At 30.0% G+C, this 18,753-nt stretch overlaps 2 pseudogenes across 1 annotated transcript; both read left to right on the top strand.

Annotated features, from left to right (window-relative positions):
* The first annotated feature begins 2,756 nt into the window (after positions 1 to 2,756).
* Positions 2,757 to 4,705, top strand: LOC107619725 (deacetoxyvindoline 4-hydroxylase-like; annotated as a pseudogene). Its single transcript, XR_015900129.1, has 4 exons — positions 2,757 to 2,864; positions 3,211 to 3,741; positions 3,866 to 4,194; positions 4,354 to 4,705. The product of XR_015900129.1 is annotated as a deacetoxyvindoline 4-hydroxylase-like (transcript).
* A 3,394-nt stretch (positions 4,706 to 8,099) lies between these two features.
* On the top strand, positions 8,100 to 10,698 carry LOC107615227 (uncharacterized; annotated as a pseudogene).
* The last annotated feature ends 8,055 nt before the right edge of the window (positions 10,699 to 18,753 follow it).

Genomic DNA, 18,753 nt, shown 5'->3' with positions numbered 1-18,753 from the left:
TATTCTGCTCCACCACCATAGTGGTCGCCATCTCATCCACCGCCTAACTCCTACCTCAACGTTCATTGCAATGCCACCGCCACCATGATGATGGATTCAAAAAAAATAAGCGAAGAAACAACTATACAATTCCACTAAACAATAAATGTTGGGGTTATAAATATACCTTTTTTGTTGCCATTCAAATTTTAAATTTTAAATTTCTAAGTTTTTGTTACTTGTTAGGTGAAGAGAAAATAAATATAGAAGCAGAGAATGGATGAAATATAATCAGTGATGAAAGAGAATTAATTGAAGGAAGAAATAGTCAGAAGTCATGGAAAATAAGAAGTAAAATTCACTTGAAAAAAAATAAATAATTGAATGGGAGACTACAAATGAATTAATTGTATAGAGAATACTATAAAATATCTAATTCTCAAGTCTTCTTTATCAAGATATTTTGAATCACTACCCGGAATGAATAAGGTTTTGTGTCTTAGAGTTTCATAATTGAACACCTCACTGAAACTGTAGAATTTGATGAAGCAAATAAAAAAAAAAAACGATTTAAAAAATAAAAAAAATTTAAAACATAGTAGATCTGAACAAAAATTTGAAAAACATCAAATGAAAAACCTTGAAATTGAAAATTTCTGAAAATCGAAAGTGATCAAACCTTGTTTTCAAAGAGCTTGTTGGGCAGTCCATTGCAAATTATCCAGAATCCCCATAGTTGTAGCAGATTTGCATTTACCATCCCTGCCATACATGCTTCCTTGGTTACAATCCCAAGCCATGTGACCCATCCCACTGCAGTTGTAGCATTCGCAACTGTAACCATGCTCTCCACCGTCACCACCGTGATCACGATGACAGATTATAAAAAAAAAATGGGCGAAGCAACCAGAAGAATATAGTGAATAATGGAAGAAGGGGTTATAAATATGCTTGTTTTTTCTATTCAAAATTTAAATTTAAAATTTTTCGTTCTTCTTATCTTACTTGATATTAAAGGAAGGAGTTGAAGAGAAAGAGAGGAAATAAATGTATGTAGCAAAGAATGAATGAAAAAACAGAAGGACAATAAAGAGATCGGAGAAGTTGAAGGGAGAGTTATTAGAAGACATTAAAGACATTGAAGCTAATATTACTTGATACATAACCCAAAATCCCAAACATTGATGCAGAAGAAATGAGTAAATGAGAGACCATAGATGATACATCGCATAAAGAGCACCATAATGAATCCAACTCTCAAGCTCTCTCCTGTAAGACACGTTGGATTTTCACTACCTGACAACCTTCTATTAATAGTTTAGTATTAGATTAGATATTCTACTTGAGTCTCATATTCAGTTTCTTCACGCCATTGGGACCACACGAAAAGAAACCACAATTTTTCAAACACAAAATTATTAAAAAAATTTTATCTAGAGGATGAATATGATAACAGCGCACATTGTCTTATTTCTTCTAAACTACAACGTTGCAAGGTCGTCACAAAAGTCCCTAATTTTGGAGGAAAGCTTTCATGGTCTGTTAGGATTTGTGGGTAAATAAAAAGACTGTGGAGAGGATTAAGAAAAATTTTCCAAACTTAAAAGCGTGGAGTAGAATTGCTCGAAACAACAACGTTTTCATTCCCAACTAGCACCAATGGACATATCACTGTTAACAACGGTACACGTGGCTAATGTCGTTTTGTTTTGTATTAACACTTAACAGAAAAATCGAACGTGTTTGATGTTAGTCATCCTTAAGGGCTAAGGCTCTATTTATTACTTTTTTTTTTCTCTTTAAAAATTATTTTGTTCAAAGCGTAAATTTTCATGAATTTATTTCATTATTTGTCACTTTACTTTAAATATTTTTGTAATAATTCCACTTAATATCATTGAATATCAATAAATTGATTGATCTATAACATAAAGCATGTAAGAATAGAATAATCTTTTAATTAATAGAATTAATAAAAATATAGTAAGACAATTTTTTTATAAAAAAAACTTAATAATCATATTAAACTATTCATAAAAAAACGAAATTGATGTGATATGCATTACATAATACTTCATATCATTTGATTTCACACATTAACCATTATATATTACTTTTAAAAAAAATATTTTCATATACAAATATTCAAAATATTAACAAAATTATTTATAAAAAAATTTAGTATTATATTCCTAAAAAATAAGTTTTATAAGACAAAAATACGCCATTTTTATATTTTTGAATTTTTGTTGATTTCTAAATAATATTAACTAAAATTTTTAAATTACCTTTACTCATTATCTTTAGCGTCAGACACCATCTTCATTTTTATTTTCCCATATCTCAAAGACTCAAACTGTCACGGTCTTCCCTCACTACCATTTTAGCCACCATTGACACTGTAACAATAACCACACTGCCACCGGTCTACCACTACCATTAAAGTTCAGTTTAGGTAAACAGTTTAATTAAATTCTTTTTCTAAAAAAATAACTTAAACAATAAATGATTATATTAAAGTAACTTATAAATAAATTATTTTTTATTTAAATTTTTAATTTTAAAAGTATTTATTTTATAGAAATGTGATAAAAAATAGTAGTATTATGAGAAAAGACATTTTTTTAACTTTTTTATAAACTCTTAAATAACTTTTTAGAAAACAACTTGTATCAGACATTAATACTACTATTTTCATAAGTCAAAAGTTCAAAAAAAATATTTTTGAAGTTCCTAAACGCCCTAAATCCATCCATTTTATAACTAATCCATGCATTCAGTATAACCCAATTAAAAAAAAAAAAATCGGGGATTCATTCTCTTCTGAGTCTCATATCTGCAACCCGGTCTCCTCACCCTCTCACATCTGCTGCAACTGCAACTCGGTAATATTTGATTCAAACTAGATCTGGTAACATGATACATGAGCAATGGATCCATCCTCGGTTGCTAACTTGACAACTCTTGCGGATTCATCCATCCCACCAATTTGAACTAGCTTATCCTTTAAATTCATGCTTCATCCATCCATTTAATTTATTCCCACTATCATCGGTTTTATTATTTCTTTAATATATTTTTAAAATTTTTTGTTTAGTTGTATACTGATTTGTTGTTAGAATTTTGATAGCACTAGAAAAGATGGGGCTGGATAGTGTAAACATTACATGCAAGGTTTTAAATACTATGAATTAAGTTCTTAATTGAATAAAGAAATTTTATTGAAAACAGAGGAAACATGATGGAAGCAGATCATGAAGATGGAAGTTATGATAGGAACAAGGAATTAAAGCTTCTTGATGAAACAAAAGCAGGTGTGAAGGGTCTTGTTGATGCTGGTTTGACTAAGTTACCAAAGATATTCGTTCATGACGGCCATAAAGTCAACATTTCTTCTTCTTCCTCTGCTACCAATGTTAGTATTCCCGTTATTGATTTGGAATCACTACACGAAGAAGGTAATTCACGCCATGAGATCATTCAGAAAGTCAAAGATGCGGGTGAAAAATGGGGTTTCTTTCAAGTGGTCAACCGTGACATTCCACCGTGTGTTTTGGATGAAATGCTTGATGGCGTGCGTAGATTTCATGAGCAAGATGCTGAGGTGAAGAAATAATTTTATTCACGTCATATTACAAGGAGAGTGTTCTACAACACCAACTTCAATTTTTATAAAGCTTCAGAGGTTAATTGAAGGGACACCCTCTCTTGTCTATTGGCACCAGGGCCCCTTGACCGTCACCAACTCCCTTCCATTTGCAGGTATATGGAGAAAGACTAGAACTCTAGCCTAGTTGTTGATTTGGTAGAGACTCACATGTATTTTGTCATCGTATAAAGTTGATAATTAAAAACTGTTAGATAATTTAATTTGATATGTTTGCAGAGATGTAACAATTAAGTACTTAGATCATGTCAAGAAACTGGCACTGACTCCGTTAGAAATTAGAATTGCTTTGGGAGGCATTAGGCCTAGAAAGCAGTTACCTTAAGGACATAGATTGTGCTGAAGGGATTTTCATCTTTGGACATTATTACCCTCCTTGCCCTGAGCCTGAACTTACTTGGGGGTTAAGTGCTCATACAGATGTGGGTGTTGTAACCGTTCTTCTATAAGACCAAATTGGTAGACTTCAAGTCTTTTATGAAAACCAGTGGATTGATGTCGCACCTATTCCTGGTGCTTTCATCATTAATGTTGGTGATATGATGCAGGTGATTATAAATTCATCAATGTTTTTGGTAGTTATTTATATGGTATATCTAATTGTGTATTACTAAGTTACCATATATCCCTGTATATAATTTTCCACAAAATTAAACAAACATTTAAGTTGTTCAATTGACTTATTAATGTCTTAGCACTTACTACAGTTAATCACAAATGACAAGTTTATGAGCGCCAAGCAGAGAGTTCTTGCTCAGAAAGTAGGTCCACAAGTTTCGACTTCATGCTCTCTGAGAAAACATGTTCAGGATGAATGTCCAAGAATGTATGGACTAATAAAAGAGTTGGTGATAGAAGAGAATCCTCCAATTTATAAGGAGATAAAAATGCTGGACTTGATTAAACTGGCGTATACCAAAAAGCTAGATGACGATGTCTCTCGGCACAGGATTCGGTGGTCCAGGAACCTTTGGACCACTTAGTGGTTCAAGTAGAAAACATGTTTTTAGAGTTTTTTTATCAATTGTTACGTAGTCTTTGAATTAATTTTAATTACAAATCAACCCCATATATTTTATTTAATTATAAAAATAATTTTTTATTTTATAAATTATTATTTTATCAATTATCTATTATATTTATTAACAATCAAATACAAAAATAACAACCAATTATATCCTCCATTCATCCTAATAATTCCAATTGATTAAAAAATTAACTTTGATCTCGTTACGTTCGTCCATGGCTTCCAAATCGTGTTTCCTTGAAATTCAATCGATTGGTTTTTCAAAACAATCGATTGAATGATAACTCAATCGATTGATTTACACTATATCACAAAACAATCGATTGAAAGTTGTAAGGTAGAATGGTAAAAAGCTTATACCAATCGATTGTTTATACTTTCCAATCGAATGAATGCCTCAAAACAATAGATTGTTGTTGTTACTCAATCGATTGAATTCACGAAAACAACATGGATTTGTCAAATACAATCGATTGGAAAGTGATGACATTGAATTTTAGCCTGTAATCCAATCGATAGGAAGGTGATGAAGTTGAATGTTTTGCCAATTTCAATCGATTGGTAATGGTACATAAAATTTATAAAACGTCAATGATATTTTCTTTTAAATTAATTTATAAAATTTTTTAGATTTGTGTCTTCTGAAAAGTAAAAAAAAAAAATTATAGTAGAGTAAAACTTACCTGAAACCAAATAACATAGTGTAACACACATCTTTGATCAATATTAAAAAAAAATTAGCCTAATTATGTACATAAAATCCTAAAAAATACAGTTCTATCTTTAATTAAGTTAGTTTTAAAATACCAATAATGCTTTTTTATGTGCTGCTTTTAATCTAAAATCCTAGAAAAATTGATTTAAAATATTATAATGTTATTATATTGGCACAACACTTTATTTTTGTATGATAAATACAAGTACATTTTTATATAAAGTATTTAAAGTATATGAAAATGTACTCCTATTATAAAAAAAATATTTAAAAAGTCATTAAAAATTTTTATATGTTATTAAAATTTAATAAATACAAGTACATTTTTATATGTTATTTTTAATTCAATGTACTAATAGGAGTTAAAATTAATTTATATTTAATAATTTTATACTAAAATTAATTAATATAATCTTGTTTTATACTTCTTTTAGTATATTTTTTTTATATTATATAGTATTTTTTCTAGTATCTTATTGTACAATGTGTAATTCGAATTACCATTTGATTCGAAATGTGAGTAATTCGAATCAATTTGATTCGAACTTCCTCCTACTCACGTGTTCCTACTAATTCGAATTGATACAATTCGAATTATGCTTTTATAATTCGTTCTAAGTTGATTCGAATTACTTGTATGCAATGGTTGGGAATAATTGAAGCTGTATTGATTCGAATTATTAAGGAATGTAATTCGAAAAAAGTTGTTTCGAATTACATTAAAGTGTGCTTTGATGAATTCTTGTATCAGATTCTTGTTTGGCTTATATGCGTAATAAACTTCTCTCCTTGACTTAAATGCATTTTTTACCCTCAGTTTTATATTAACTCTAAATATATTAAAAGAATTTACTCAATATATTCTAACATTTAACTAATTGCAAACACTTATCCCAAAACATATTTACAAAAATGAGAGCACTGGTTACTAATATTTTAACGAAACTAAATTTGTGCATAACACAAATAAATAAATTAAGCATACTTACTACTTGATACGCTGCTACCTTATCAATATCATATACTTTTTTTATTTTTTACTCTACCTTATTTGAATAAAAGCAAAAGGTACTATTGATCGGCAAAATTAATTTTATAAATTACCAATCTATAAATTAATTTTATGTACCATTATCAATCGATTGAAATTGGCAAAACATTCAACTTCATTACCTTCCAATCGATTGGATTACATTATCAATCGATTGAATTTGGCTAAAACTTCAATGTCATCACTTTTTCAATCGATTGTATTTGGCAAATCCATGTTGTTTTCGTGAATTCAATCGATTGAGTAACAACAACAATCGATTGTTTTGAGGCATTCATTCGATTAGAAAGTATAAACAATCAATTGGTATAAGCTTTTTACCATTCTACCTTACACCAATCGATTGAATTTCAAGAAAACACGATTTGGAAGCCATGGACGAACGTAACGAGATCAAAGTTAATTTTTTAATCAATTGGAATTATTAGGATGAATGGAGGATATAATTGGTTGTTATTTTTGTATTTGATTGTTAATAAATATAATAGATAATTGATAAAATAATAATTTATAAAATAAAAAACTATTTTTATAATTAAATAAAATATATGGGGTTGATTTGTAATTAAAATTAGTTCAAAGACTACGTAGCAATTGATAAAAAAAACTCTAAAAACATGTTTTCTACTTGAACCACTAAGTGGTCCAAAGATTCCTGAACCACCGAATCGTGTGCCTACAAAGTGGGATAAGCAGTGGCAGAGCTTAAGCGAGGTAATGCAACTATTCCCTCCAAATTTTTTATAAAATAATTAGTAGTATTTTTTAAAAAATAAATAATAATTTAATTGATTTAAATATTTTATAATGATTTAAAATATTTAAGTTTAATCTTTATTTTTTGTTTTTATTATATAATAATTTATAGTTTTAAATATTAAAAATATGTTGAATTTAGACTAAATTAAATAAGTCTTTATTGATTTCACAATACATTAAAATTAAAAGATAAAATCAAATCAAATAAAAAAAGTTATCTAACAAAAAAAATTAAAATTAAAAAAAGTTTATTTAATAATTAAATCAAATTAAAAAAGTTATCTAACAAAAAAAGATAAAAATAAAAAAGATTATTTAACAAAATAAAAGATAAAAATTATTATTTTTAAATATTAAAAACATGTTGAATTTAGACTGAACTTGGTGGGTCTTTGTTAACTTCACAACAAATCAAAATTAAAAGATAAAATTAAATTAAATAAAAAAAATTATCTAACAAAAATTATAAGAATAAAAAAAAATCATCTAACAATCAAATCAAATAAAAAAATTTATCTAATAAAAAAAAATAAAAATAAAAAAATCATCTAACCAAACAAAAGATAAAAATCATTATAAAAACAGGCTGCTTTGCTTCTCTATTTGCATCTCTCTATTCAACAAGCAACACTCTCTCTGTCTTTGAATTCAAATATAAAAAATTAGATTTTTTTATTTATTTAATTTAATATTATTTTATATTTTTTATTATTTATTTAATTTAATTTTTTATATGATAAAAAAATATTAGAATATTCAATAAGTATTGATATTATTGTATTTGTATAAATTAATAAAAAATTCAATAAATATTATAAATTTTAATATTTATCTTTCTAACTTTTTTTTTACATATTTTACAATATATATATTCAAATTTTTATACAAAATAATGATACAAAATCAAAGAATTGATGCATTTTTTAAGAGGAAGGCTAATATTCAAGAAGGAGAACATATAACTTCTACAATATCTGACCTGTAGATAGTTCTTCTACTTTTAATGAATCACGAAGAAAGTGAGATACAACTTTCAAAGCTTCAAAGAGTTGCATCCGATGAGTTTGACCTTAATTATTTGGAACGAGACCCTGAAAAACGGCTCCAAATTTGGCAATATCATCCAAACCAAAGAAATGAGGTTAGACGAACTTATCTTAAATGGGATCCATATCAAAAGCATCTTGACAATTATTCTCTATCTAGTACGAAGCATCCAAGACGATTTCAATATGCTTGGTTTGGTATTTTTCCTTCATGGTTAGAGTATCCACCTTCTGAAGATGCTGCATATTGTTTATTTTATTATTTGGTTAGCGAAAAACCACCGTAATGGGTCAGATATTTTTATTAGTAAAGGATTTAGAAATTGGAAAAAGGTTAATGATGGAAAGTATTGTGCTTTTTTTAAACATATTGTAGATCCTTACTCACTACACAATAATACAGTTGAAGCATGTCTAGATTTACTGAATCAGGCAAGTCACATCCAAAATGTAATTGAGGATCATACTTCTGAAGAAATTCAAAAGAATTGATTGCATCTAAAATCCTTTATTGATGCAACTTGTTGGCTTACATTTCAACCTTGTGCTTTCATTTAAACATATTGTAGATCCTTACTCACTACACAATAATACAGTTGGAGCATGTCTAGATTTACTGAATCAGGCAAGTTACATCCAAAATGTAATTGAGGATCATATTTCTGAAGAAATTCAAAAGAATCGATTGCGTCAAAAATCCTCCATTGATGCAACTTGTTGGCTTACATTTCAACCTTGTGCTTTCAGAGGCCATGATAAGACTCCAGAATAAAAAAAAATCGAGGTAATTTTCTTGAAATGATAAAACTCATAGCATCTTACAATGATGAAGTTGCAAAAATTGTGTTAGAAAATACTACATATAATGCTAAATATACTTCACATCAAATTCAAAAAGAAATTTTGCATATTCTCTCAAATAAGGTGAGAAAGCATATTTGTGAGGAAATTGGAGATTTCAAGTTTTGCATTGTAGTAGATGAAACTCGTGATGAATCTAAAAGAGAACAAATGGTACTTGTTTTGAGATTTGTTAATATACATGGTTTTATTCAAGACCGTTTTCTTGATCTTGTACATATCAAAGATGCTACATCATTAACTCTGAAACAAGAATTGTGCGGTATTTTTTCTCAACATAGTCTTGATGTCTCTAATATTCGTGGTCAAGGATATGATGGCGCTAGCAACATGAGAGAGGAATGGAATGGGTTACAAATATTATTCTTAAAAGATTTTCCTTATGCTTTCTATATCTACTGTTTTGCTCATCGATTACAACTTGCATTAGTTGCTGCATTAAGAGAAGTTATTTCTGTGCATCAGTTTTTTCAAAATTGACTTTCATCATCAATATCATTTGTTCTTCTAGTAAGCGACATGATGAGTTACATGCTGCCAAGACAGATAAAATTATCTTTTTATTAGAGATTGATGAACTTGAAACTGGCAAAGGGGCAAATCAAATTGGTATTTTGAAACGAGCAGGTGATACTCGATGGAATTCTCATTTCTCTTCTGTTTGCAGTTTGATAAATATATATGGTGCAACGTTGACTATTTGACAAAAGATTATTGTTGATGGATTAACTTATTCTCAGTGTGGTGATGCAGATAGTGCTTATAATACCCTGACCTCATTTGAGTTTGTATTGATCTTGCATTTGATGAAAGATTTTATGGGAATAATTGATATTCTTTATCAAGCTTTACAAAAGCAATCTCAAGACATAGTTAATGTTGTGCAACTAGTTCATTCTACAAAAGCACTTATCCAAAGCATGAGAGATGACAGATGGGAGGAATTATTAAAAAATGTGAAATCATTTTGTGAGCAACATGATATTCTAATTTCTGATTTAACTGCTTCTTATGTTGCAAGGCAAGGACGCTCGCGTCACCAAAAAGATCATATTACAGTTGAACATTATTTTAGAGTGGAGATATTTTTAGTCACAATTGATAAGCAATTACAAGAGTTAAATAACAGATTTAATGATCAAGCAATGGATCTACTAAGTCTGAGCTCTACTTTCATACCTAAGGATGCTTATAAAAAGTTTGACATTGCTAAGATTTCTACTCTTGTTGATTAATTTGCCTTTTCAACTTTAGCATTTTATTCTTGATGCTCGTCAGCATCCAGAAATGAAGAATTTGTCAACTATTCATGAAATGTGTAGATGTTTAGCAGAAACAAAAAAGTCAAAAGTATATTACTTGATTGATAGATTGATTCGTCTGATATTAACTCTTTCAGTTTCTACAGCTACTACAGAACGATCATTTTCAGCAATGAAAATAATGAAGACAATGTTAAGAAACAAGATGGAGGACGACTTTCTCGCGGATAGTTTGGTTATTTACATTGAAAAAGAAATTGCTGAAAAGTTTAGTTTTGATTTAATTATTGAAGATTTCAAGTCACTAAAGACTCGAAGAGTGCCATTATAAACTATTTTATATTTTTTATCTGTAGAATTATTTATTTATTATCTTATTAGTAACAAGCTTAAAAAATAATTATATTTATAAATTTTATTTTGATATAAATATTATTATTAAATTTTATGTTAAATTTTTGCCCCCAAAATTTTGTTTAAAGCTCCGCCTCTAGGGATAAGGGTTTCCTTGTACAAAATTAAAACAAAAGATTTATCTATAAAGTATAGAGTTTTAATAGATTCAGAAATATTTTTATGAGAAAAATAATATATATAATATTAAAAATTATAGATATAAAAATAAATTATATAATATAAGATACATTATAAAAATATATTGAAAAAGAATATATTTTAAATGCCTTTTTTATGTAATTCTCTTGGTTTATCCTATAATAATTTTTATGTTCAATCGTTGTTTTCTTTTAGCAATATCGGTCCGGTTTGCATGGTATGGTCCACGATAAATCTTGGTGGAGGTAATGACTCATTATGAGGGAAAGTATGGATGTTTCTTAATTTTAGTCAGCTTGGGCATTGGTTGTACTGTCTGGTACGGGTTTGAGCTTGGCTCTTGCCTTCATGCACCTGGTGAAAGCAGCGTGTTTTAAATCATATAATCCTTTTTTTAATGAAAATTATCATGTGCACGCCCTTCGTAGGGTTTGTTTTTGTGTCGATAATGGAGAATGAGCTTATGGTCGTTTGGCTTGAGCTTGAATGGGTCGAAGATTGGAGGCTCGGTAAAGGCCTTCTACCTTAATTATTAAAATGAACTAGGGATAGTTTGACTATATCATAGTAGGATGGAATTCGGGGTGAATGAACCGCTTTTTTAGAACTATACTACATTGAAATAGCCCTAAAATGCGGTGTGCATATGGAAGCGCTTGAAATGGTTTAGTTTTACCGAATGTCCATGTCGGTGTTGCTGAACCCTTTCGCTCATAGTTATTAAAACCGAACCGGTAATTGACCTGGTCATGCGACTGGGTCACTGGTTCAACCGATGGATCACTGATTTATCCGGTTCATCCGGTCATAATTAAATAAAAATATAAAATTATAAAAATAAAATAAAAAATTAAATGCATGTTTTCAAAAAATATATTAATGATAATCAAATATCAATTTTTAAATATAATTTATGGTGCAAAAACAGATAAAAAATTAGTCATTAGTACAAAATACTTCCTCAATTTATCAATATCAATATATCAATATGTTTGTATATTATGTGTTGTTATTTGTTTGGTATCCATGTCAATCCATACTTAAAAGGATCAAAAAAATAAAAATCCATTCATGGTTTATTATATATTTAATTTTTGTCACCTATATTATTAAGAAGTAAGATGGCCCAGCGGCAAAAGAGAGGGGTTGTTTGCTTGCCAACTTGTGTTTGAATCTCCATGATTACATTTGATTTTTTGGTCGAACCGGCCGGTCCGGTCCGATTTTGATAACAATGCTTTCACTCCTTAAATTGATTGGGGGCTCCCTCCTTATGATGCTATGGATGACTGTCTGAAGTGCAAGGGATAAATTCGGACGAGGATAGGATTGTGCGTGTCGGGCTCTCCTTTGGGTGTCATATTTTGGCCGAGTTTACCATACCTCTGGCCCTTATGTTACACCAGAAATAAAAGGTTCCACACGAGCTCCGGTTCTGCAGCGTGGTGGCAAGATCGATAGGAGATTGATAAAGTAGTACATGTCGATTCTTCGTACCATAAAATTTATCGATAATAGAATATATTTTAAAGGCAACAACTGCAAGATTGAGAATGAATGAAAAAATCAAGAAAAAGTATAAGTGATAACATAAGATATTTAGTATGAAATTAACATATAACGTTCCCATTGAATAATGAGTAGCAATCAGATACTTATTTGACAATGAAATAAAGTAGTGGACAATCAGAAAAAACGGGTGGGGATATAATTTGAATTGAGTGACTGGTTAAAACAGGTGGTAAGTTGTCCGAGTTCTCCTTCTCTACTTTACTAACGTGTAAAAATTTGAGAATGATCAAACAAAGTTAGAGGAAAACCAAAATACTGACTTTGGTTATTATTTGAATAATTGTAACAATCTGAATTCAACTCGGTATTTGAAAGAACTTTTTTTATTGGGTCAGTATTTGATTGATATGGAATAGGGTTAGAAAATAGTTTAGTATTATCCTTAAAGTTGGAATCTAGTTCAAAAGAAATATTGGGTTGAACAATATCAATATCCTTAAATACATTGTCCAAAAAAAAATGGTGAAAATTTGAAAATTTTACAAAACATAGTTGGTGAAAGAATTTATTTGGAGATTTCATGCAAGAGTCAGAAATTAGAGTTTAACCTTACTTTAAGAATAGGGTTATTTTGCTCGGCATAATCACAAAGGTCTATAACATCTTTAATAATAGTAGAAGGTTTTGTGTTCAGAGAAAGTTTAACTGTAGAAAAACATGGGTACTTCTCCAACATGTTATGGTCTCTTACTTTAAGGATAAGAAACTTCTCCATACACCAATATAGCAAATCCTCAACCAACTACGTTCTCTCCGACCATACAACATAGTAAAATTGTTGTAGCTATTGACAATAACAGTAGTACGATGCTTTTTTAATGGCAATTTCTGTTAGTGTTGCAAGTGTGAGGAGTGTTGAAGTTAGTCCCACATCAAAGAAAGCATGGAAGAGTGAGGAGTTTATAAGATGAGAGACCCATTAACTTAACACCTTAAGGTTTTGAGTTGGATGTGGTGTCTTCTCATCTTATGTTCTCTCGCTTGATTCCTCTCCGAAGTCTTCCCAGTGATCGAGAGCTCCCCACGGTTGGCCCAACAAGTGGTATCAGAGCCGATGGTTTAATCGGTCTGGTTTTAAGGGGTATTCAAGGTGAAGCATCGAAAGTCTTCCCGGCAAAGGTGGTTCGGGCGGCGTGTCCCGCGGTGTTTTGCGGCGGTGTGATGGACGAATACTCGTGGTGGTGGAGGAGCTAGAAAGAGGGGGAGTTGGTGCTTGATGTGGAGGCTCACACTTGAGGGGGAGATTGTTAGTGTTGCAAGTGTGAGGAGTGTTGAAGTTAGTCCCACATCAAAGAAAGCATGGAAGAGTGAGGAGTTTATAAGATGAGAGACCCATTAACTTAACACCTTAAGGTTTTGAGTTGGATGTGGTGTCTTCTCATCTTATGTTCTCTCGCTTGATTCCTCTCCGAAGTCTTCCCGGTGATCGAGAGCTCCCCACGGTTGGCCCAACAATTTCAATGTCATTGTCACCAAAATCATAAAAGACTAACTCATTTGATAAAGAATCCCTGTACCTCTTGAAGAAGATGATGAAATTTTACTCATATTCTGAAAGTGAGCGTGTAAATCAATCAATGAGTATTGCGATAATATGTAAATAAAAGTGATAACTTACATGATATAAGCATAATACACTTAATGTATAAAACATTAAAAGATGGATAGATGGATAGAATGAAAATAAATTGGAAGAGTATGAAAGATGTGTGTGTGACAAATATTTAATGGCAACTACTCAAATGAAGATGCTAAAAACATCTTTTTATGAAGATTCTTGTGTTAAAAGTGTACTTTTTTTGTTTAGCCACACTTTAAAAAAAAATAACACTTTTGTAACACATCAAAATCAAACCATACATTTCATCATCTAATGGTAAAAAAGAAGCATCTTTATATAAAGACAATAATAAAATCTTCATAGTAGTATCCACCATATTTAATTACTTACAATAGGCAATGAATATCTATTTGAATAGTTCTGAAAAAGCTGGAATAAAAACAGCTTTAGATTTTTTTGTATTAAAGCAATTAAGTACTATGGCAATTTTGGAAAAGAAAATCTGTCAGTGTAAAGAAGATATAAGTTGCACAAAACCTTTGCAATAAATTAAAGAACATAAGCAACAACAAATGATTGGTTCGAAATCGTGAATTCAAATGATAATGCCAGAGTAAAGGAAATATAAGTTGCACAAAACCTGAGCAATAATAAATTAAAGAACATAAGCAATTCTGCAAAATCTGTCAGACTATTGATTGTCTCGATAAAAAGATTGAGTGAAATAAAAAATTTATAGAACAAATTGTGCATGAGGATTGATGTCATGAAAAATTTGGTGCATGAAGGAATACATGTAACATAGATTGAGAATGAACCTGGTTAATGATACGTAGAAATTTAGTTATAGGAATAATCTTTTTTTCAAAGTATGCTATAGGATAAATAAATAAAGAGTAAAGTGACGAATAAATTTCTAAGAATTTATATTTTGTATAGGTTAGTTCCTAAAAAAAATACCAATAAAGTCATCTAAAATAACAAATATAAATAAATTAGTTGAAATTAAGATTTTTTATCTTAATTATAAGGGTTAATTTAAAAGTACTGTATCTATATTTATTATTATAGAAAATTTTATTAGTATTTTTTTTTATGAATTAATTTGTTTAAAGTATAAATTTTTAAAAGTTTATTTTTCACTTTATTCATAAGTAAAAGTGTCTATTTTTTTTTTACCACGGTAACAATTATTTTATAGACAACTATATGCCTAAGTTTAATAGGATAGAAAATCATATCTATTATAGATAGCTAACTTCTTTAATAATCACAAACGTCACCTAATTAAGTTACTTCATATTTTTAAAAAGTTCTCCAAAAACTTGTTCATTTAGTTTGATTAGGATTCATGTGATCAAAATAAAATATGAATACAAATTTCGAAACCAAATTAGTTTTGACAAAACTCAACTCTAAAGTAGCGTTTGGTGGAGAGATAGAGAAAAAAAGACTGAAACTGAAAAATAGAGACTAAGAGACAGAAGTTGAAATAAATTTTAGTATTTTGTTTGGTGTAAAATGGGAGACAGAAATTGAAACAAGAATGAAACTCTAATTTAATTAGCACAAAGGATAACATTGGAATTAATTAATTGAAATGAGGGTATTTTAGGTATAAAATATTATTAAAGTTTCAGTCTCCATCTCTAAAAATTTTAGTCTCCTGTGTCTCCATTTTTTGGAGGTACTGAAATACTAAAATTTTAGAGACAAAAACAGAAATTTTAGTACCAGTCTCTAAACCAACAAACATGATACTGAATCTCAATCTTTCAGTATCTGTCTCAATACCTCAAAACAAACGTTACCTAAAAGCATATAGTTATTAGAATCTTAATTATTTGAATACACAAACATAAGTTGTCTCTCTACATATCACAAGTAATGATGTTAATGTAACAATAAAATTGACTATAATTTCCCACTACAAATAAAGCAAAAGTGAAATGTAATTATTTCAACCAGACAATGCCTTTTTTTTTTTCTGTTGTCCATGATATTTTTCAGTTTAGCAAGTTAAGAATTAATTTGTTATAGATTGAAGTTCCATTTAAAGATTTGCTACTAGTTAATAATTACTGTATATATAAAATGAGATTAACTCTAGATACTTGTTTAAACGAATTAATGAATTGGATGAATCCATAGTTGACAATAACTTTTTTTTTGGGTCAGTGACAATGGCTTTTGATTATTATTAATGACGAAGGTTTGGGCTTTAAGTTGTTTGACGGGCTTAGATATGCTACTCTTGCACAAAACCCAAGCCCGTCTTCATCAAGTAACATGATTGTTATTCTTTTTTTTTATTTAATTATTCGAATTCTATAATTGAAAATAAAAAATCTGTACCGAAAGTAGGGGTGTACATGGACCGGGTCACACTGGAGTTGGTTTAATTCAGACCCGATCCAAAAGATAGACCGGGTCTAATTTTTAGACCCTAACTCGATTCTAGACTCGATGAAACCTACGCATCTTCGGGCCGAGTGAAAATAGAATAAAAACCGAGTAAAAACTGGGTCTTTAGCATGTAAAAATCACCTAATCTCCAACCATTATTTCACAATTCACATAGTAAAATTCACTTAAAAAAATATAACAAGAACCAACCCTTCTCTAAAATTAAAGCATAACCATAATCAATACTAATATTGTCTAATAACACCAAATATTTAAATCAATACAAATAACACAATATTATGCATTAGTCTAAAGTCTTATGCATTTTAAACATAAAACATTAACTTATAATCTTATAATGACCAATAACACAAAATACTAAGGTTTATAATATTTAAATTCCATATAAGAATAGTTATCATCCATCACTAATAACACAAAATATTAATTGTGTATGATGACCGGGCCACCAGGCCGAGTTCGAGTGACCCAAGCTATGGTCCGGATCCGACCCGAAATAATGACCGGATCTATTTTGAGACCCTTACCCGGCCCTAGACCCGATGAAATTACACTAAATTAGCTTCTAAAGTGTTCGAGACGGGACCAAGTCTTCGGATCGAGTCGGACCAAGTCTTCAAATCGGGCCGGACCATGTACACCCCTAACTAAAAGTAACAGTCACAAATTCACAATTCCTCGAATCGAAATTAGTTATACCTCTAGTAATGTAATCTAAAAAAAAGTGACAAACTTTTCAAAAAAAAAAACCACATTATAAAATTCTGCATTTTCTATATATTGAAGTCACATTTCCTACATTATTTTTAAGAATCTCCCTATCTAAAGTTTAGTCAACACAGATTAAATTCATCTAAAATAAAAAGTTAGTGAAATAAGAAAATAAAATCTAATAACTCTTAAATTAAGATAGTGTTTTGTCGATTTTTCGCAAATCGATGGTGGTTCGATATCTAGTGGTTTGGGAGCGAAATTTACTCCTCTTTGCAGGTACCAGTTCTTCTAAAAGTACATCAAAACGTCTTCGATTAGACGGGTAATAGAATAAAGGTAAATTAAAAACTTGTAAAGTAATAAAAGAAACAGATGAATAAGGTTTTCAAAAAGACAATGTACTGGAATTGGAAAAGATTGCGTTGAAGTTAAAAGAATACACTAAAATGCCTTTACTTGAATCAAAGGACTTCGACATAGAAATTTAAAGTGCAGAAAGATAAATTGGACAATGAAAATAGAAAACACTTGGAATGATAAAATTACTTGAAATGTAAAATTTACAAAAAAGTAAATTAAAAGAATGAAGAAGATGGAAGGAACCCTACAGAAAAAATAACTCAATTGCAAACTCAGAGATTCACTGGGATGTGAGTGTGCTTGAGTGTTTTTTCTGAGTAAAAGTTTCAATCCTTATTCCCTAACACTTCTTAGTATTTATAGACTAATCTTATATAATTGACAATTAATTTACAATTAATTGCAATTAAATTCAAAGTTACAAATTTGAAATGCAATCCCTCTTGGCAACTGTTTCCGCCGCGTGATTGTAGATATTCCCCATGATTTTCTTGTGTAATAAAAGCCACTAACTCTCCCACTTCTATCACTATTCAACCAGCTCATCGAAGGCTTGACCCGATTTCTCGAATCAAATCTCTCATTACTTCCAACCTCATGCTCATACGCATATCTTCTCGAGAGACCATACCTGACTCATTCCGAATCAATTCGCTCTTATTGAAAATATTTTTCGATCAACAAATTGCCCCATTGGATTAATGTGATTGCCTTCGATAACATTATCGAAGAATAAAAACACTTAATCCAAAAGACGTTAGTTTTCAAATCAGTAATAATTGTCATTTAAACTCCCCATTACCACTGATCCACTCAATACGTCTCCCGAAACTTGCGATTTCTCTCTCTACCACTTCATCTTCCTCACGAAGTTACCTTTATCCACATTCCTTTCACAGTAACGGCTACAGTGATACTTTAAATTCATCACTTTCTCCTCTGTTCGATTCTCTCCGAATCTCATCATTCTCGGAATTTTCTCTACACCAAGAATTTCTTCACAAAATTCTTAACCTTCAATTTCCTTTCTTTTCTTTGATATTGGCTGGTTCCTCTTCTCACGCTACTATCCAAGATAAGGGTAAAGGTCATGTAATAGCACCGCTATCTCCGCCAGCCCTTCGCATTCTTAATCAAATCAATGATGAAATCATTGATGATCCCTATTTGCAAGTTAATAACACCAGAATCCAAATC

The sequence above is a fragment of the Arachis ipaensis genome, chromosome B9, assembly GCF_059453495.1.
Source record: "Arachis ipaensis isolate K30076 ecotype BB chromosome B9, ASM5945349v1, whole genome shotgun sequence".
Lineage (NCBI taxonomy): Eukaryota > Viridiplantae > Streptophyta > Magnoliopsida > Fabales > Fabaceae > Arachis > Arachis ipaensis.
This window is presented reverse-complemented; position numbering and strand designations above follow the sequence as displayed.